Below are 22,640 nucleotides of genomic sequence, written 5' to 3'. Positions count from 1 at the left end.
GCCATTAATCTGATCAACCGGCTCCCCTACCAAAGAAACCAGAAGGGTTGTAGGGATTAGCGTGAGATCGTAAATTGGTCAGCTGCACATAACTTGCCTTGTCTTTTTTTTTTTTTTTTTTTTTGGCGGCAATTTTTGCGTCCGTGTTTCATTGTTGGACGAAACTGATTTTTCTCTGTTGACCAATCAGTAGTCAGCAGCGTGTCGACCACAACCCCAACAGAGCCAAACCATAGCATAATACTTTGATTGCTGCTGGACCGGAGCATGGAATGGACCGCTGGTATAAAATCCGAGTCTGACCCTATCTGATACTCGTTTTTTGCTGACGATGGATCTTATTTCTGATCTCATATGTTGGATTGGGACACCCCTGGGATAACTGGGATTTATCAATACTGTGTATATCCATCACAGTCGCAGATGCTTCAAAAAGGGACAAACTCTACTGCAACGGACAATAAAAATTGCTGAAAAGATTGTTGCTAACCCCCTACCCACTCTTGAGAACTTGCACGGTGCCAGAACTGAGACAAGAGCATTCAAAATCCTCTTGGACCCGCCACATCCTGGTCACCAGCTCTTCCAGCTCTTTCCCTCGGGTAGGCGCTACAAAACGATACAAACTAAAACTAGCGGACGTTCCGACAGCTTCTTCCCTCTAGCAATTAATTTCTTAGCTAAATGAAAATTACACTGTCATCATTTATATATTTACTCATTTACTTATTGCATGTGGAGGGTCCAAGAGGATTTTTAATGCTCTTGTCTAAGTTCTGGCAGCGTGTAAATCCTCAAGGGTGGGTTGGGGGTTAGCAACAATCTTTTCAGCAATTTTGATTGTCTGTTGCAGTTTGATTTTTGTAGCATCACCAAACCAGACTGTGATGGAGATACACAGGACTGATAAATCACAGTTATCACTAGGGGTGTCCCAATCCAATATTTGAGATCAGAAATAGGATTCATTGTCAGCAAAAAAACGAGTATCAGATTGGCTAGGACTCAGATTTTATACGAGCAGTCCATTCCATAGGTCCGGTCCAGCAGCAATCAAAGTATTATGCTATGGTTTGGCTCCGTTGAGGTTGAGGTCGACACGCTGCTGACTACTGATTGGTCGACAAAGAAAAATTATAATGATGTACGGGTTAGAGACCGTGGCACTGAAGAAACAACAGGAAACAGTACTGGAGGTAGCAGAAATGAAGATGTTGAGGTTCTCGCTCGGAGTGAGCAGGTTTGATAGGATTAGAAATGAGCTCATTAGAGGGACAGCCAAAGTTGGAGGTTTTGGAGACAAGGTTAGAGAGAGCAGACTTTGATGGTTTAGACATGTTCAGAGGCGAGAGAGTGAGTATATTGGTAGAAGGATGCTGAGGATGGAGCTGCCAGGCAAAAGAGCGAGAGGAAGACCAAAGAGAAGGTTTATGGATGTGGTGAGGGAAGACATGAGGGCAGTTGGGGTTAGAGAGGAAGATGCACGAGATGGGCTTAAATGGAAAAAGATGACCCTGAGAACGCCCAATCTCGTCAGATCTCGGAAGCTAAGCGGGTTTGGCCCTGGTTAGCACTTGGATAGGAAACCGCCTGGGAATACCAGGTGCTGTAAGCTTCTCTCCCCGGCTAAAATGCAGAGGGCTTGCGTAAGGAAGGGCATCTGGCGTAAAACTGTGCCAAATAAATATGCGTTCATCTGAGATGACACGCTGTGGCGACCCCTAACAGTACAAACCGGAAAGAAAAGAAGAAGACGACTTACTATTTTATTCTACTGACAAAAAAATGGAAAAAAATGGTACCATCATTGCTAGATTGCTGGTCGCCTTTTGTTGCTCAGTGACTGTTTTCCGATGTGTTCTGCTGTCGTCCTGGAGCGGATCTAACTACCGGAGACAAATTCCTTGCGTGTACGTGGCAAAATAAAGATGATTCTGACTCTGAGCGCCTTCGATGTAATCTGCGCGACGCGAACATCACCCGGCGCCGAGTATTGTGCGCACGGGCCGCGCTATAATGGGGTGTGCGGTGCCACGCGACCGCGAAAACTTGCGCACGCAACGAAACACAATGCAAGACAACAGTGCGGAAAAATGTCAACAAGGCTTTGGACACACGTCATATTGACTTGGGGGAACGCTTGAGTGCACAGCCACACGCGACTTGACATGGACGAATGTGTAAGTGCTTCCTCTTTCGCCGTCCATCACACACGCACACACAAGCTAGATTGCAATCCATGATTGCTCATAGACCATGATAAGAAAATGTAGTAGATGCGTAATCTGATATGCATGACTTGAGGTTTCACCGCGCCTTTCTTTTTCCTCTTGGAAATCGCAGGTTGCATCCATAATTTAGGGTGGCCTCCGTCTGTTTTCCTCCCTTTTTTTTGCCCACTCTGCCTCTCCCTCCTCACCCCGCATCTCACTCCTAGCAATCTGGCTTTTGCAGCTTAGCTCATTAGCATATTGCACAATGTGCAGATGCCACCAAAATTTATTCACCTTGCAGCGTTTTTGATGCTGTTGTGCACAAACACAAATTACTCTGTCAACATTTTTGCACGGCGGCCCAAAATAAGGGAGTCGGACGAAAAGTCTGAATTTTGGTCTTGGGTGTGCGCTTTTATGTCGTTTTCCACTGCACGCCACTAGTTTGGGGAAGTCCGTTTTCTACTTTCGTTGAAGAACTGCAAAAAACACACTGCATTGAACACATCAGGTGGAACGCTAATCAACAAGGGAAGGTCAACTATAGTTACTTATGACCAAGGAGCCTTTTTTTTTTTTCAAGGGGACACTGAGGGTAACGAAAGTGCACAATGCGAAACTGCATATTATAATCATATGCACAGACTGAACCCAGATAAATATTATAATGTCTTTATGTTTTTCTTTTCTCGCAGTAGATGGCATGTGCCATATATCCTAAGATCCATTTTGGCAAGCAGACATTTTATGCCAGAGGAGATTTAAGACTGCTGCAGGAAAGCAGAAACTTTGGACTATCCTGGAAAACTTCATCTTGCAGAATGAAACTCCAACAGTAAGATTAGTATGTTTGCATTGCCATTCCTTTCAGTATACAGGCACTGTATGTTATCTATATGTTCTGCGTAGTTCGGAGTAAAGGACCTTTCCGACCTGTCAATCACTCGTACAATAATAGCCAATCAGATAGCCGCATTGTCTTAACCCCTGGCTTGACACGCCCCTCTCGCCGTATTGTCCCACAAGCAATGCTGGTTGTCAGTAGCGTGCGCTTGGAAAAGTTCATGTTACGAAGAAAATGGTCCTCAGATGCACTTGCAGAACGTGGAATTCTGATGAAAGATGTCCTGCTAGGTTACTCGGAGCCCGGTTGATTCATTTTTCAAAGCCTAAAACACAGTTGACCAAGTGTTTATGATGGATTAAGGCTCACGTAAAAGCGCACGAACAACTAATTGTGGACAATATCAACAAACACAAGGCTGTATGTTCGAAGGTCAGTGAGGGAAAAGTAACTTCTCTGAGTTTGACTGAATTATTATCATTATCAGTGCTTTATACATTGCAGGAGAACAACTTCCACTTTATTAGTGTATCACCGACCTGCTGAATGAAGTGTGTCATGTTTTATGCCAAAGAGTCGGGTTAGTGATACATAAATGCGCCATGTCATGCAAGAGAAATGTCCATTTGCCTATTTGTATCACATCAGACTTTTAAGACAGAGCACTGGGTTCCATTACGAGCCAAGTCAAAGTTTTTCATCTGGTGACCACAGTACTGACTGAGTTAATCACCATTTAAATGCACTTGTAGAAAATTAAACCTAACTCCCTTATAAAGACTACAATGATATTACTCGTGATCTTTCAAGGTAAAAAGTACTCACCCTGCTTTACATGTGCAGTACAATTCCACTATTTTATACTATTGGATTTCAAGATGAAGTTTGTGATGCGTCAAACTTTTTTTTTTTTTGCATCGATCGCCAACGTTTCGCTGTAACTCTGACATTGCGTCCTGCTCCGTCCAAAATCTTGAGACGTCTCTGTAGAACTCTCTTGGACAAGTCTGACGTATTTGGCAAAAAACATACCCCAATATTATCTGGAATACGCGATAGAGAATTGACTTCAAACCTGTAATGTTTGGTCGCCATTTTGGTAGCTTGTGGGACATGGTAAATGTAGCTTAAGATCGCCAGTCGGAAAGGTCCATTTATGTGAGAAGCGAAAGGGGCGTGGCAAAAAAGTGGAGTAGTAAAGTAGTAGTAGTAAGTAGTTGTAAAGTAACATTAGTTTAGTTGGTTGTTTTTAATCATTTCTAGTAGTTCATGATGTTCATGTCCCATACAACATGAGACAAATTTTATGTTATAGACCGAGGGTCGACGTAGCCAAGTAGACTGTGGAATATGATACTCGCGCTTATAGAATGACGGCCCAGCGACACGTTACTCTAACATGAGCCAGTTATAATTTCTAGAATGATACTGTACACATGTACAGTGTGTTCCATGAGGCAAAGAGGTAATTTTTATGTGCGAAGAGACTGAGGTTAGCAAGAAAATTGGATACTCTGGAGAATAGTGCAGCGGCATACTGGCCAAACGCTCGGCAACAAGTGTATTTTGTCAAGCAATATACAGTATGTAAATTATATGTTCCGTACAGTAAGGAGACAAATGTTCTGTTTATATGAGTAGAGACTGCGGAGTATAACACTGCAGTTTCCACAGATAAGGCTAAGTTATATTTGTATAACATGTAAATGTGTCATGTGCTGAAAAGACAAATGTAATGTGACGGGACAAGATGGCTGCCGCAGCAAAGTGGAGACTGTGGCGAATTATACTGCAGCCTACTGAAGTAAAGCAAAACAAGAGGTTAAGGTAAAATCAACATGTGTGTGTTATTTTGGACTCTGTTTTTTTCCATTCAATAAGGACCCTTCACAGTCTTTACAAGCGCGCACTATTACCGAGTTCTTCAATCCAAGGACAACACACGTACGCGAGTGCGCGGGTCTTTTTCCTCGCTGGCAAAACTCCAGCTCTCAATTTGGCGGCGCCCAAACATAGGTGTTAAATCAAGATGCTTACCAGCGGAGGAGGGCGTTCGCCGTGTTTCACTTTTGACACAATCCGTGCCTTAATCCTCATCGATCTCAGGCCCGCTTCTGAAACCAGACAAAGCCACAAGAGAGACGGCGCGTCAAGGCGTGAGACAAAACACAACGTGCGCTTCGGCGATAGGCAAAAAAGACTGGAGGTGGCGTCGTTTATCGAGATGTAATAAAGCGCCCCTGTCGCGCCTCTGACAGATTGGAGGCGTGTAACAAGGCCCGACAACGTGCGCATCTAATCCCTGACAAATATCACACTTAAAACACTTGAAACGACAAATGCAAGTGGGTTTTTTTTTCCTGGTGTCGTCGAATTGCCAAAGCAGCTGTCAGTTAAGTCTGCCGGCTTTCATCATTTCCACTCGGTGAACGGAACAAACTTCTCGTCTTTATTGTTAATATCTCGTCAGTCTGCGCAGTCCGCCAGGACGACTTAAAATACTGTATCTTCACACACTACAGTTTGCCCCACATTTAATTATACTTAAGCGCTAAATACGCCTCTGTGCTTTATTCGCCCCACCCCTCAACTAATGCTTGAGTCCAATGTAATTAGTCATATGCCTTTTAATTAAGCAAATATGATCTGATACTGTAATTTCACACTCGTGCATGAGATACGGACAGGCCACTAAAGCAGAGAGAGACAGTGGCGCGCTCATTCGGAACCCTTTCTGTGCCATTGTGTTCGCATTTAGGTGCTTTGGCCGTGTTTACACACTTAGCGTTAGCCACTGAACCGTCACGGAGACAACGCTCCTGTTTGCGCTTTGGCCCATTATTGTTACGGCAAGATAAAGCTCCTAATTAAGGATAATAATACAGTAAGTACTGACAATTACTGTTGGGAAATGATCACTCGTTCCGGAGGAATGAGCAGGCACGCTCGCACAAAGGCACTTGATTTGAAACTAGTAAGTCTTCTGCCTCAAGGAGACTACTCGAAGTGTACAGTTGATACAAAAAGGCTAAACATCCTGTTTGTGTTATTAAAAAACAGAAAGAGAGCAGGATAAATTGTTTCAAAACTTTTTCAAGCTTGGTTTCATCGGAGCAAAACACATTTTCCCACATGCCTTTAGGAGATTTCAATTTTTTTATTTTTGTCTCATCTTGCCATCTTACCCTGTGACCCAGAAATATGAAGAATGTTGAATATTGTTTTAGTGTTTGTTGTTTTTGTTTTTGATGCTCATCAATCCCGCAACTCTGCAAATTGTCTCCTTGTTCTTAGAACTGGCGACCAGAACGCTTTTCTTCCAGTCCTCAGGCATCCTCTCACCCCTCCAGAATTCTGCCCAAAAACCCCACAGTAAGATGTATGACAATTTTTCAATAAATGGAACGAATGAGGGGAGCACAGTGGACTAGTGATTTGCGCGTCTTCGTCACAGTTTAGACGTTCTGGGCTCAAATCACTCTCATGGCCTTCCTGTGTGGAGTTTGCATGTTCTTTTATTTCATTGAGTGCCATGCAGAACCTCAAAATGTCATAAACCGTGGACACCTATTTTGTGGCATGAACGTTTTCATCATAGAAACCAAGAAATATTTATAAAAGTAAACGGCTATATATTTTAAAATGTATCACAATTCTGCAATGAGGCCTGTGTTTCTACAGAGCAAAATTTCAAGCGTTATATATAGTGTATAAATAAACATTACATAGGCAGGTTATCTAACCCTAAAAAAAAGTATAAGACTACCTTTCAAAAACATGAAAAGAGCTTCCACCATCATTCAGTAGTTTCACGTGGCACTTGGTCAGTCGACATTTTACAAATTTGAAGAGGAATGAGGAATTTCAAAAAAAATTTATTTACAGTGTGCCCAAATATGACATAGAAATCAAACATTCAACTGCAAAAACAAAGTAAACAACCACAACGTAAAACTTTTGGAACAACAATAATGATTATATTTTAGTATCGAAAATATCATCAGACTTCCTCTTTACTGATATTAAAACCATTGCAGTTGCATTTAAAAACATTTTGGTCATTACAACTACTGATAATTTAGCACGGAGGCACGGTGGGGCAGCTGGTAAACCGTTGGCCTCACAGTTCTGAGGACCTCGGTTTAATCCCGGCTCCGTCTGTGTGGAGTTTGCATGTTCTCCCGTGGCTGTGTGGGTTTTCTCCGGGCACTCCGGTTTCCTCTCACATCCCAAAAACATGCAACAATAATTGGACACTCTAAATTGCTTTGATTGTGAGTGTGGCTGTTTGTCTCAATCTGTCCTGCGATTGGCTGGCAACCAGTTCAGGGTGTACCCCGCCTCCTGCCCGTTAACAGCTGGGATAGGCTCCAGCACTCCTTTGTGAGGATAAGCAGGTAAGAAAAATGGATGGTTGGATGGATAATTTAGCGCAATTGTGATATAAACCTTATAATGGTTGCTGATGTAACGCATTTGTTCATTTTGTGCATTTATATATAAACCTTTCTGACCTTGAAAACGTAACACTAAAATTACAGCATTACACCTGGAAAGCAATTTTTCAAGGCTTGGATGGTTGGAAATCTTGCAAAACTAATTGTGAATTTATTTATTTATCAGGGAAAGCAACCTCCAATACCTCTCATCACGTGAACACACTTTGCAATATTTACAATGCAAACAATACTTGACGCTTACACGCACAGGCCTAAACGTGTGCACTCTCTCTCTATCTATCAAACACACACGCAACAAAATCCACTGCTAGCATTTCCTTCGCAGTCACACCTGCTCTGTGTTCATACATCCATCCATTCTCTCTAACGCTAGGGCTCTATCCCATCTGACTTTGGGCATCAGGTGAGGTACTGTACACCCTGGAGTGGTCGCCAGCCAACAGCAGCACACATAGAGACAAATAACCAAAAAGAAAACACTTTTTTTTTTTTTGGGGGGGGGGGGTGTCAATTGTTTACATTTTCCTGCTATTCGCATCAGGGCTCGGGCCCCAATTCCACGTGAATAGCGTGGGTTCACTTGAATGTAAATGAGCTCGGAGAGCCAGGCGGTTGTTTACTGATCCCCGCTAATGAAACATGAGGCTCGGCGTGGCGCGCTTTGCGTACTCTGATGGCGAAGAAACATGGATGCCGAGAGCTTTTGGCACCCTGGCAGAGCCTCTGCAGATACCATCAGAGAGGCAACAAATGAGAGGCATTGATTGGCTTAGTTGTTTATTTACAAGTCGAGAAGAAAAAGAAGAAACCGATTCCCCCCGTCACGTTTTTGTTCCGGCATCACGCAACATGACGGGATGCATGAGAAGTGAGGTGAGCGGGCCACACGCATACAAACGCACACGCGCGTTACACGCGGATTAAGCTCCACTGGGCGTCATCGCAGATGCCATTAAACATAGCAGAAGACGGGAAAATGAGAGGCTGGCGTCTAAATAATTTATTCCAAGACTCATCTTGTCTCACACCACGGGGGGATTTCTGCTTTCAATTTGCGCCCCGTTTTCTTTCGCTGCGTTCAAACGGCAGGAGCAGATTTGTTGTGATTGGCACGCGGAAGGTCAGCGCTAGCGAGCTAGCGTCGACGTCGTCCTCGGGGGGCTGGTGTGCGGGTCTATTAGCACGCTAGGATGGTGTTGCATGCCTGTGAGTGTGTGTGTGTGTGTGTGTGTGTGTGTGTGTGTGTGTGTTGTGTGTGTGTGTTTGGCGGGTAGTCTTTGTTTAGTCGAGTGTGTGCTGGCTGACGCTGGAGAATAGGCCTACGGAGCGTACAGACAGCGGTGTGTGTCGGAGCTTATTAGGCGTCTTTCCAAGGACACAGGAGGTTCCAGACATTACAGAAGATGCCCAGAAAGAAGAAGAAGAAGAAGAAAAAAAACCACACGATTTCTAATCATAGTGGGAAGAGCGCAGAGGGGTGAGGAGAAATACAAAATGAGGGGAGAGAGGGGATGAGGATGAAGTCATGGCTGTCTTGCGTGTCCTGACGGTGCGTGTCACAGAGGGACTGAGCAGAGGACAGGACAGTGAGGGGTACTGGGTCATCGCTCACATTGTGAGACTCCGAAAGACACACAACCTTTTTGAGGAAAAAGAAAATAATTAAGTCTGGACAGTGGCAAGTGTGGGCGCCATCATGTCATCCAGTTTGTACACCCACGCATAAATACCATTAATGAAAATTTCTGGGGAAAAAAAATGAACTAAAAACTGACTAAGGCCAACATGAGAGAACCGAAGGATTGAGAGCCCAGGTTTCATAACATGGCGTCCATCGACCACGTGCGGTGTGTTCGAAGAGCGTCCAGATTTTGTTTTCTATGGGCTTGAGGCGGCAGAACTTTAATGACTGGTTAGCACATCTGCCTCACAATTCTGAGGACCGGGGTCCAAATCCCAGGCCTCGCCTCTGTGACGTTTGCATGTTCCGTCCGTGCCTGCGTGGGATTTCTTCAGGTTCTCCCACATCCCAAAAACATGCAGTAACTGAATAGTCTAAAACTGCCCATAGGTGAATGTTTATTAGTACCCTGCGATTGGCTGGAGAGCAGTTTGGGGTCTCCTTTTCACCCACACTCACCTAGGATAGGCTTCACCAGGCCCCGAACCCGCGTGAGGATAAACAGAACACAACATTTTTGGATGGATGGTGGATGGTTTTGAAGCACACTTATTCTGCTGTTTTACCTTCCATGTCCTCCATGTTGTTACTTCTTTAGACAGCAAACCAGCTGAAACTGAATCAGCAGCACTGCTGCGGATTGCACCAAAGTAGTTCAGTCTGTTACTTCGATTGCTTCAAGACTTCAATTCACTGACAATAAATTCCACGACGAATTATTAACATGAATTCGGCAATATAGTATTTCACTGACTGTGTCCAGGGCCAAAGCGCTACACACATAACCGGCGCGAATGTTTGTCGAAAAGCTCTCAAACACTCTGCAAACTTCAGAGGGGGGGCGAGAGCACGCTCACCCAAACAAAGTTAAAGTTCGCGGTAGCAAGTGACCGCCGGTGACGGCCGCTTGGACCCCGTCTGGCGAGAATGAACGACCTTCCTTAGCGAGTTCAACAAGTTCTGGTGAAATAACAGGCAAACAGACAGACAGGCGCCGGGCCAAGCGCAGACGTTCTGGACCGGCTGCTGTTCTCGTGCCAGTTCAAACCAAGAATGAAGAAAAAGAGATCTTGTGGTGTGATGAGGGAGAGTGGGAGAGGCTACTTTTGCTTCCATTTCACGTCCATATGCAGTCTAACGTCATTGTCTGAAAAACTTTTTGGTGTCAACTTTTGTCTAAATGCGGTTTATACAATATACGCTCAGGAAGGAGGTTTTCTCACACACATTCATAGCGAAATTAGGAACACCCCTAACCCCCGCCATGTTGCTGCCTGACACGTTTTCCAATAGCTACTACATCCGGCCATTTTGTTATCCTCACCGGGGTCCCAGCACCCTGAACTGGTCGCCAGCCAAGCGCAGGCCACTTACATATACAAACGAGCTTTGGCACTCGCATTCACCTCCCGTGTTTGCTCTTTTTGGGATGTGTGAGGAAACCGGAGTACCCGGGGAAACCCCACAGAGGCACGGGGAGAACATGCAAATTCCCCACAGGCGAGGACAGATTTGAAACCAATACGGAAGAACAATGAAAAATGTTGCAGAATGGGATGTTTGCAGAGAACAGAATTGATTTAGATTCACTTTAACTTAGAAGACAAATACTCTAGAGGCTACAAAATTCTAAAAATAAAGAAATCAATTGTTTAAAAATTTTAAATAAATCATTACTTTTAAGATTATTTACTGTCATGAAATTGTTTTTAAATTAAATGTGTCGATCTAGGGCAAGGGGTCACAAACGTGCTGCAAAGGTAGCCCAGACGGAGCAGATGAGTCGCCGGTGATGGGACATTGCGATTTGCAACATTTGCAAAAATTTATAGAAATAAATTGCATTGCGGTTTTATTTTTTCTACCTTGTTAATTCAGTCTTGATAATTGTGAGAAATCATTAACGTGATCAGCATCTTTCATCTCGAAAATTAATAAAGCGTACAATTCAAGGTAATTTAGGCAAACATGGAAGATGTTTATCGCCTGTCGTCCTGCTTTTCTTCCTATTTTCCCATCACGAGCTTGCCTTTTGTGTCACGTGTCCGGATTTAAGCTGTATGCCACCGACGATCGATGTCCGTAGGGAGATTCAGGAAGTCGCGGCGCAGCCGGCTGAGAGAACCTCTCCGTGTCATGGCAGGCGTTACAACGCTCCGTTATAATCAACGGGCCAAAAGTTCACGCAAACCACGTCGCTGGGTCACTAGCAAGCAAACGTAGACGTGTGAAAAGAAATGAGATCAAGCCGAGCAATAAAAACAGATCAGGAAGGACGACAGGTGCGATGTGACCACGTCGACGCCCACACAGCTGCTGGCTCCTCGAAAAGAGGTGGATGTTCATTTGCGGCAATTTTTGTTTTCATTTCTGAAGTCATTAATCTACGGCTATTTTATTCCACAGAAAGGCAACATCATATATTTTTTGTCCCTGCGCATTTCTTGATCAGAAAACTCATCATTTTCGGTGCCAACTGGGGCAATGCGGGAAATTAATGAGGGATTCGCTAACTAGAAAAAAAAAATGGACTCAAGAATACACCGAGATGTTAGATGTGCGAGAGGCTTAACCAGCATTTTGTCATCAAGTATTGGCTTGGGTGAAACTTTTTTTTTTTTCCCCACAAAAATAAATTGTAGATTCCATCTTTAATTCAATTTAACATTACAGTATTTGCGTGAAAATACTTCTAGGCCACGAAAACAAAACAGAACGTTCGGCACTAAACAATAAATGGGTACGGCGTTGTAAACCGCGCACCACTGTACAGAGGTACCTCTACTTACGAAATTTATTTGCTCCGGAAGTTGTTTTGTAATGTGAATTTTTCGTAAGTTGAAGCGCATTTTGCATGCAAATAGCCTAATCTGTTCCATGCCCCCTGCCCAAAATAAACATTCAATATACATAATGTAAAAAATAATAATTTTGTTCATTTATCTTTGGCGTTGGGCGACTATGTGAAGAGAAGGGTGAGTGACAAGCAAAAGGCATTGTGGGGGATGGAGGAAGAGGCAAACGTTCTACAGCTGAGAAAAAATAAGTATGAAAAAGTTGTACTTTACCAGTAGCACTTTCACATGCTGTCACATGCTAGAGTCCAAGGAACACGAAAAGCCTCTCGGGTAAAAATTTACGTCCCTCTGAGCCAATGGGATGCCAAGAAGATGCTACGGTGAAAGCCAATGGGAGAAGGGCTCTATTGCGCCACTTTCAAACCAAGATGCAGGATGTTTACGTCCGGTGGAATTTGGGGGTGCGAATCAAGCTCCTATTTTTTTTTTCCCTTTTGTATCCTGACTTTCCTACTTAACTAGAGACAATATTTGTCCAAGGACGCATTCTGTAACCTGAATTTTTCGTTACTAGAGAAATTCATAAGTAGAGTTACCCCTGTACTTGTGCCGCATTTTTTACAGAGCATTGGAACCTGAATGACTGATTGATTACACAGGTGACGCCGCCAAGGTGGAGTTCCGCGCTCTCGTTAGCCTCCTAAATGTCGTAGGCGGCGAGCGTGGCGCCGGCAGCCCTTTTCACCCGGGCGCACCGAGGGGAAACTCGGCACCAGCGTGACTCAGCACGGAGGAATGCACCAATGGTTATGTCTCCCTCTCCATCTCTCCGTCGCTCCCTCCCTCCTGCAGCGGGCAGGTCTATTCGCACTCAGTAATTATCAAGGTTATTTTCTCCAGAAGGCCAAATCCCTGTTTATGGGCAGGAGCGTGTGTCACTGGGCCTTGGCTGTAGACAGGCCTCGGTGGCTCAGCGGTTGCCAAATTGCGTCGTCCTCCCAATTTAAAAACATTTTTGGTAGCTGCCCCGAGGCCTCACGTAACATTGTTCTACGCAAAACCGACTAAACTTTAAGGCTGGCACTCGGCGAGGAGAAAAGTTAATATTCGAGCAACCCACCCTATAAAAACGCGCCTTTAAATAAACAATGTGGACGCGATTGCGACGTGCCATTTATTTATCACGGACGGGAAAATAAAGAGTTCAACTTTTATGGGTGTAGTTTGACAGTGTTGTAAAAACGTTTAATAGTTTTCTACTGTTATTGGTTCAATTCAATCCCTTTACCAGAACCAGACCCTCTGGAGGATTGCAACCTGGGCTTGCTGAGCACATTTCCTTCTGGCAAGCGCCGCACAAGGAAGTGCAACTATGAAGGGTCACTGGTTAACAAGGCGTGTTTAAAAAAAAAGACGAAGAAAAAGCTAAGCAACAAGCTAAGTGCCATAGCCGTTAATTAGAGGCAAACAGAAGGTAACTCTGTCTTGTGACTGGCATACAGAGGAGGCTTGTCCTCGTGTTACAGAGCAAACAAAAGCCCGGAGCGAACTTGACTTGAGCTCTAAAGTAAATTTGCATGTAACAAACTGTTGGCTGGGGTCAGTGGTGCAAACATTACACACACACACACACACACACACACACACGCATCAAAAACCAAAAAAAAAAAAAAAGCTGTGCTTCCTTCACAAAGGCTGCTTCCTCTACGTTTCATCGCACGGGCCGGGCTTTGTTAGTGTGCGGAAATGCCTCCGGAGGGAATGAAAATACTGGCAAGTCCCTGCAGCTCATTCTGAAAAGAGAGAAGCAGAGAGAGAGAGAGAGAGAAGCAAGAGAGAGAGAGAGAGAGAAGCAGAGAGAGAGAGAGAGAAGCAGAGAGAGAGGAGAGAGAAGCAGAGAGAGAGAGAGAGAGAAGCAGAGAGAGAGAGAGAGAAGCAAGAGAGAGAGAGAGAGAGAGAGAGAGAGAAGCAGAGAGAGGAGAGAGAAGAGAGAGAGAGAGAGAGATAGAGAGAGAGAGAGAGAGAGAGAGAGAGAGAGAGAGAGAGAGAGAGAGAGAGATAGAGAGAGAGAGAGAGAGTCCTGCAGCTGCAAGATCACACACACACACACACACACACACACACACACACATCCTTATGCCAAGTGGCCGTGTAGGCGGAGTGCTCAGGTTACGTACAGAGATAACCGTGTTAACCCAAAGAACATAAACACGGGTGTGCGGTTACAAGGCTGTCAGGGGAAACCAACGCTGGCAGCTCACAATCTAAAGTTGGACTAATGTTGCCATGGTTCCCGCCAAATTGCAGGCCGGGCGTACAGTGAAAACCAGTACAGTGACAAACTTTCAGGTCTCTTGGAAAACACACTCCGGGTCGCCGTGAGCGTGTGTAGGTGTTTTTGTGGGTGTGTGTTAGTGAGCGCGTGCGTTTTGAATGTGAATCGGAAGTCAGCTCATTGATTCATTGTGGGTTGTACGCACACCGGGCAATTATTTGCAAAAGCATTTTGCAAGACATCTTGTTTCTTGATTGTTGAGGTCCCTTGCATGAACGGGCATGATTTATTGATTTATCGACTGAGAACGAAGTCACTTGTCTAGTTTGCTGCCTAAACGGGTTGCGGTAGAAAATGGGAATATCCACCAACTGCATGGCTACAAGCTTGGTATGTTCAGCATTAGCTCGGTTGCTGCCTCAACTTCTTCATCTATGGGTTTTAAATTTGTTGCTTGGCACCCTAAACGGTTTGCCGCAGAAATTGTAATATCTGCCAACTACATATATCTTCCAAGTTGGGTATTCTTGGCATTGGTTAATTTGCTGCTAATGTGTGTCATTATCAAGATTAAAATATCAGACTGTCCACACATCGAATACTCACAACCTGGGTAACTTTGGCACTGTCAGCTGCAAAAATCCAAGTGTCCGCTGACCGCATCATGTGTTACTGGAATTGACTAGATTGCGGCCTACAAGAGTTGCAGTAGAATTCAGACGACCTTCTTCTTCTTTTTCTTTCGACTTGTCCCGTTAGGGGTCGCCACAGCGTGTCACCTTTTTCCATCTAAGCCTATCTCATGCATCCTCCTCTCCAACACCCACAGTCCTCATGTCCTCCCTCACAACATCCATCAACCTTCTCTTTGGTCTTCCTCTCAATCTTTTGCCTGGCAGCTCCATCCTGAGCACCCTTCTACCAACATACTCACTCTCTCTGGCCTCTGGACGTGTCCAAACCATCGAAGTCTGCTCTCTCCAACCTTGTCTCCAAAACATCCGACTTTGCCTGTCCCTCTAATGAGCTCATTTCTAATCCTATCCAACCTGCTCACTCCGAGCGAGAAACTCAACATCTTCATTTCTGCCACCTCCAGTTCTGCTTCCTGTTGTCTCTTCAGGGCCACCGTCTCTAATCTGTACATCATGGCCGGCCTCACCACTGTTTTATAAACTTTGCCCTTCGTCCTAGCGGAGACTCTTTTGTCACATAACACACCAGACACCTTGCGCCAACTGTTCCACCCCGCTTGGACCCGTTTGTTCACTTCCTCACCACACTCACCACTGCTCTGTATTGTTGACAAGAATTCAGACAACCTATTAAAAACTTATGCGTCTGCGTCACTAACTGGTTTGGTGACACAACAGATCGTTGTTGATATCGTAATATCCTTAAACGGCGTACCTTCAGCCTGTGTATCCTCGGAATTGGCTAATTTGCTGCCTGAGGGGTTTGCAGCACGGCAACGCGGGAAAATGTGTGTCAGGTGTTAAACTTCACACCCTCCATTCCGTGTCAGGACCGTTTATACAGAACAGCAACCCAGCGGGAAAAGGGTGGCATATGTCAGGGATCTGCTTTTGAAACAAAGTGCAAAAGGGGCTTGGGACCGATTTGGATTTTCGACGAAGGATATTTCTTCAAAAGCCGATGTCCTCAGCCCTTTGGATTCCAGTGTCTGCTCCTCACGCATGCTCTTACTCTTTTTAAACATTCCATTACCTCACACTGTGACCATCTCACTTGGCCACAAGCACATGTTTGTGATCTAGGCGACGGCACTCCAGAAACACATGATTGCAATCAAACAGTCAATGGCAAGCAGACAATTAAAGTAAAAAAAGAAAAAAAATGGATTCATGTGAATGCAAAAGACAGACAGTAACATTTGGACACATTGTCCCAACTACAGCTGTGCTAATCTTTTACTCATTTTATTACTCATAATAAATGAACTCGCCGGCTAATTGGAACAGTGTGAGATTATAAACTAAATTGAATATTCAACCCAGCTTGAGCGCTTTCTGATCAACTGCTGCGAAGCTGCACGCGGCCTCGCTGAACCTCCCATATTGACTGAGTTGAGCCGGGAAATTCTCTCTTCTTTTCCTTAATATTTCATGTCATTTGTTCCTCCTTCTGCACACAACCGACGGACTCTTCTGCCTACCACTGACTCGTTTACGGTTACTCAAAATTTTGCCTGATATTGCACTGATATATGACTGCGTTAAATTCTGTCGTACTCTATATAAGAAGAACCACAGTAAAAAGTTGTTAATAGCTTAGTAGGTAATAATAATAATAATTACCAGCTACAGAAGTTGGGGGCATTCATTTACTCAACGAGTCTACAACAGCTTTATTTGTACATATGCAATGTTGGAACAATATAATATTAAACAATATACTGTATGCCGTTGCGCCACGTGTACAAATACCTTTTGTGTTCCAATATCCTTGATTTATGAGGTAACACCATAACCTCAACAATACTAATTGTGAGCCCGTGCAGCTATGGTGTTTCCATTGTATGTAAGCATGAAGCTAGCTGAGGCTATGTAGTTGTTTTGAATACACAAGTAATGGTCAATATCTTGTGCTTCTTTGGCAGTAACTTTCATTTGAGAGTGGCAATAAACAGTTTGAAGCCTCTTTTTTGAAGGCTATCTATTCACGTTATCTGCCAAATTGCTGCTTGTTGCGAAGTGAGCTGAGTCACGTCACCATACAGTGCTCATATCTAAGGTTTGTGCTCTGAAGTCAAAACCGAAAATTGGCAGCTCGGCGGCTTTTATCTCGGAAAAATGGAAATCCAAGTCATGTCACTCGTATCTCAAGGTACCAATCTATTAGCAAACGACAAGTTGCACAGCTCCCAAAACATAAACATGGCCGCACACAAAACTGTGGAGTGATGACGTCAGTCTACCAAAATGGTAGTCATCGTTATAGACACAGTCTCTATAAAAGATAACATTTAAATTAAATAATAAATAATAAATTACGGCGGCACGGTGGAGCAGCTGGAAAGCTTTGGCCTCGCAGTTCTGAGGTCCCAGGTTTGATCCCAGACCCGCCTGTGTTGAGTTTGCATGTTTTCCCCGTGCCTGTGTGGAGTTCCTCCGGGCACTCCGGGTTGACTCCCACATCCCAAAAACATGCAACATTAATTGGACACTCTAAATTGCCCCTAGGTGTGATTGTGAGTGCGGCTGTTTGTCTCTATGTGCCCTGCGATTGGCTGGCAACCAGTTCAGGGTGTACCCTGCCTCCTGCCCATTGACAGTTGGGATAGGCTCCAGCACTCCTTTGTGAGGATAAGCAGCTAAGAAAATGGATGGATGGATGGATGGATGGATGGATAATAATAAATTAAACTACAAACAGAGTTCATTTAACAACACTCAGTAAGTCTCCACTACTTTTCACCCGTTTTGGTGCTGCTGATTTTGTTGCGGATGAAGCGCAAACTGGCTCAGAACTCGAGTATTTATTGTCTGTGAGTAAACAATAGCTTCTGTGAACCAAGACAGCTACCACTGTTTTGTTTTTCTTCCCTCGTGGGATAATTGAGGGAGGCAGTTATTTGTCTTAAGTGGATGACGCCCTGGCCAATAACTAGAGCGGGGCGGCCACGATCTGAGGAAGGATGGAAAATGGAAAAAAAAACAAAAAAACATTTAATTTAGTGGGAGTCATTCCGTGCAGTGGACACTAAACAAATATGACAACAGTAAGAGTTTGACAAAGATGGAATTGAAGTTGAGATCATGTTTGATATCAAATAAGATCTTTCACCGTTGCAAAGGCGAGCAAACGACTACAGTGGATTGGGATGATGAAACCAACAGTGCAGAGCTGCGTTCAAGACAGCTGCTTGAGTTTCTCTCCGTCACTGTCACCGTCACTCACGCGCTCATACGCAAACGCACACGCTTGGTTTTCGCCAGTGACAGCAGGCACCCAGCGATGACATGAGGAGTGTCTCTGGCAGGCGGCACTAAACAGAAATATCTGCTCTGACAGTCGGTCGTCCACATCCACCACGTGCATGCAGCTGTCACTGAACTCGCCACTCCTCTTCCCAACCTTCCCTTTTATGCGCTACGCACTATGGAGGAAGGTGGTTTCGGGCCTGCAGCTTTCGCCGCCGAGTAAAACTTCTTCATCGTGTCTGTATAATTTCGAGACAACATTGGGGGAAAGGCCCATTTTTCTTCAGTAGAGGCGTGCCTGCGTGAGTTGACTGGGGAAGAAACTACCAAAACCAAAATATTGCCAAGAGCCACAAAAAAACTATAAATACAATACTACACATTCTTGTTCAAATTTCACTTCCCGCACTATACAAATACTTTTTATTCAAAGATCGATATGGATTATTAGAGCGACGATACGAAGAAAGCAAACTGCGGCACTGCAGAATGGAACACTGTAGCATTCACAGCATCGGGCCCAACTAACGTTAGCGTAGACCTTGGGTGTTTTCATTTCTGTCTGCATCTGCCATGTTTCCAGGAAAAAAAACCTTTATGCGAAAGGAGACTGGGGGCACCAAGAAAATGGACCAAAGCAAAGTAGAGACTGTGAAGTATTTTGATTTAAAGGTCAAGTGTCATCCCTATAAACATTCTACAATAGATATTGAAATGAAAAATACATAACATCATTCACTTCAAAGTCTATACAAAAAAATAAATATGAGCGGAGAGCGCGTCATCCATGCGCAAAGTTGCGGAAGTGTCATTCAACATTCAAGTGGTCGCCATATTGGCTGCATTTACTGTCCGTGACGTCACCCCGGACATTCTCCAGTGAAAACTTGCTGTGGCCCCTTCTACAGGAGTCGAACACGCCCCTTCTGACACGGAAGCTCTTTTCACAACCGAGTGAAGTTACCGGGGCAATATTACCCTATTGTTTTGAGCCATATTTAGATGATATGCGGATCACAGCCAAACCAGCTCCCTGTCTGATTCACTTCCACGGCGGGAATGAGCCACCGTGGCCCGGTGCCGCAACGAGCCACCCCGGTTCGGCCTCGTCGACAAGGCGGGTAGCGATTCACAAGGCCTGGGGAGGCCGTCCTTCAGCAGCTCTGCACGGAAGCCTTCCGATGCGCACGTCAACACATTTAGCACCCCTGATTTATGGATTACGCCCCCACCCCAACTATCATTTTTTTTTTTTTTTTAGTAGCTGTATACACACCTACCTGTCATTTGGATCTAATGAAGCTCTCGTCCTTGGCACCCGTGCAATCCATTTTTCATGACAAACCAGATATTTTGGAAAAGTACAAGGAGCGAATCCATCCTCCCGACTGTTCGAGCAATATCCAGCAATGCAACGAGCCGGCATTTTGGCTAACACGAAGGAACAACAGCTACCTTCCAGCAGGTAAAACTAGTAGAAACAGACAAGACCCCTTGAGGGCGGTCCTGCCTCCAACGTCACTTACTGCTTCTTGTTGAAAACAAATCCCTCGAGACGATTTTCATGGCGGGAGTTACAAAAAGCGTCAAAATTATGTTTTGTGATGAAAAAACAGATGGGTCCATACCGGCTGTCGTTTTTTCATTAATAACATACTAAAGATGATCCATTTCATGACACTTGAACATCCAGAACTAAGGTTAGCTAGTGGGTTAGCTATGTGTGTTTGGATTTGTCTTTTCAAACTTTATGTGCCATATTCCACGTGTTCAGGAGGAAAAACTTCATTCAATAGGACACTGAGGGTAGCAATGTGATGAAAAACTGCAGCAAAGTATAATCCTGCAGTCAAGGCACATCAACATCACTTGGAACCACGCCTGGCCAAGTACGAGAAATGGTACCTTTTGAAAGCGCAAAATATTAGCGAGTAGATCTGAGTCAAGCGCGGAAGGTACCGTGCCGCGGGTTACATACAGCGGAGCCAAATCTACATTCAAGTTATCGTGTTTGGCTGCTGGCCAGTGAGTAGTGTGTATGTCGAAGTATGAATCACGACAAATTGGGATGGAGGCCAACTGTTGAGCATGCCCCCCCCCACTTGACCAGCGCTGGCCTTACGCAGGCTTAGCTCCTTGCTGCTTTCATTTGGCCGCTCTTTTGTTGCCACTTTCTTTCTTCTCACGCGAGAATCTGCTCTCTCGCTCACTCTCTCTTTCCCGGGCTCCGTCTGCTTTAGCGCTCTCTCGGTCTAGGCAGCCGCAGCCGTTCTCAATTAGGAGGGTCAGGGAGAATAACTGGGGCTCCGGTATCTGAAGCTCCGAAGATCAGCGGCGGGAAGGAAACTGCTGCAGAGTACCGTGTGTGTGCGTGTGTGTGCACCGCATAAATCTGCTCTGCGTCAACAGGTTGTCAGTGAACTCTGACCTCTATATTTAAAGAGACTTGAACATGGCAAAACCGCTAACTCGATGCAAGATCTCATTACATCTTGACGTAAAAAAGGGCTATCTTGAAAAAAATAAATAAAGATCTGAAATATATATAAATTCAAGAGATATGATTCACGCACACTCCTACACGGCGCGAGTTGGTTCAACTGCTTTGATTCAACAGTCCCCTCCGATTTGGGGAGAGGAACAGCAGGCAGCACTTTACGAGACGCATTTTGCAGGTGTCACCTTTCAGAATGAGAAACCGGAGCTGTGTGAAAACTTAAACACGCGCATGGGTGCACATACACATCGGGTTTAGACACACGCTATTTACTTCTCAATGATCTACCACAACTGTGGGTGACGGGGAATAAATCATTTTACATCATATCTTTCTAATAACGTGAAAAAAATATGTTCAGCAGACACTTCTTTAGCTACACCTGGAGAATGACGGACAACAGAATTAGATTAAGACTTGAGTTGCCTTATTTAACTGCACCAGAGGGGCAAAGTAAAGTGTTGCCTTAAGTTACAAGTGACTATACATATAGTTTTGTTTTTTTTTGAGATATGAACCATCACTCCCCCAATTTTTTGTCTTGAGTTACAAGCAAAAAATTTGAGTTACGAGTGTTAAAAGTTTAGCAATCACATTAGTATGGTATGTTTTGCTTCTGGAATTGTACTAAAACGGTAATGAGAAATAAGCAAAACTGGATGACAAAAGTGGCACGGTGGTTCAGCTGGAAAAGCATTGGCCTCACTCTTCTGAGGCCACAGATTCAATGCCGGGCCGGCCTGTTTGTTTCTATGTGCCCTGCGATTGGCTGGCGACCAGATCAGGGTGTACCCCGCCTCCTGCCCGTTGACAGCTGGGATAGGCTCCAGCACTCCTTGCGACCATTGTGAGGATAAGAGATGAGGAAAATGGATGGATGGATGGATGGACGGATGATGATGATGATAAAATGCAGGCCGATAATGATGTCAACATGCAGCGCCATGTACCATGACGCGTCATGTCATTAAGGACACTATACCCATCATCCTTTGGAAATACAATACAGCATAGGTGTCAAACTCAAGGCCCGGGGGCCAGATCCACCTGATTTTATGTGGCCCGCGCAGGCAAATCATGCGCGTTAACTTCCATTGTTCTTGTTCAAATCTGTACCAGAATTTAAAATTTTCATATCATCAATGATAACGTTCAGGTATTGCAGCCCCACCACGGCCCTCTGAGGGAAACCATAACTACAATGTGCCCCATGACAAAAATTAGTTCGACACCCCTGCAAGTCAGTCTGGCCCTGCATATTTGTGGATTTTGAGCTCCAAGTTGTTGTTTTTTTTTTTTTTAATTTACCATATTTTCACAATTGTAAAGGTCTTAAAATTTTTTTTTTTTTTTAAATAGACGAGGCGCCACATTAGACACAGTGCCTTACAATGTGGTGCACCTTATGCGCACACCGAGTTCCAATATTTTGCAAATGTTGTTGTGTGACTTGTCCAACAAAGTACACTAAAACACGGTGGTTACACTATTAGCATGTATGCCAGCAAGGTTTTAGCATGTTTGTAAGCTACCATATTATGTTCCTTAATTCCTCGTGAGCGCCGTCATGTGGTAGTTTATATACACGCTAAAACATCTGCTGACAGTGAAAGTAGTGTATATTGATTCTACGTCCATTATTCGCGGCTTTTCGTTATTCACAGGGGTGTAAGGAATGAAACCCTTGCAAATAACGGGGTAACACTGTACTAAAAACTGTACCAAGCATTCAGACGATGCAGTGACTTCTTTTCTAATTTGAGCTTGTTGCAGGAATATTGGAGAAAACAAAAGCATTTAGGTTCAGGCAATTAAGCATAACCAGACGGAGAAATACATATTAGTCTCACTTTTTTTTTTTTTTTTGGGGGGGGGGGGGGGCTGGAACAGATTACTGATATAAAAGTTCATTTTAATGGTGCAAATTG

At 44.4% G+C, this 22,640-nt stretch overlaps 1 protein-coding gene across 7 annotated transcripts in view; it reads right to left on the bottom strand.

Annotated features, from left to right (window-relative positions):
- zmiz1a (zinc finger, MIZ-type containing 1a) overlaps positions 1 to 22,640 on the bottom strand; it is a 215,071-nt gene that overhangs the window by 84,474 nt on the left and 107,957 nt on the right. For all 7 annotated transcript variants that reach the window (XM_061836926.1, XM_061836929.1, XM_061836931.1 and 4 more), the window contains one exon: positions 5,095 to 5,171. The gene's annotated coding sequence lies outside the window, so the exon portion shown is untranslated. The remainder of the gene's footprint in view (positions 1 to 5,094; positions 5,172 to 22,640) is intronic.

This window comes from Syngnathoides biaculeatus, chromosome 12 (genome assembly GCF_019802595.1).
Source record: "Syngnathoides biaculeatus isolate LvHL_M chromosome 12, ASM1980259v1, whole genome shotgun sequence".
NCBI classification, from domain to species: domain Eukaryota; kingdom Metazoa; phylum Chordata; class Actinopteri; order Syngnathiformes; family Syngnathidae; genus Syngnathoides; species Syngnathoides biaculeatus.
This window is presented reverse-complemented; position numbering and strand designations above follow the sequence as displayed.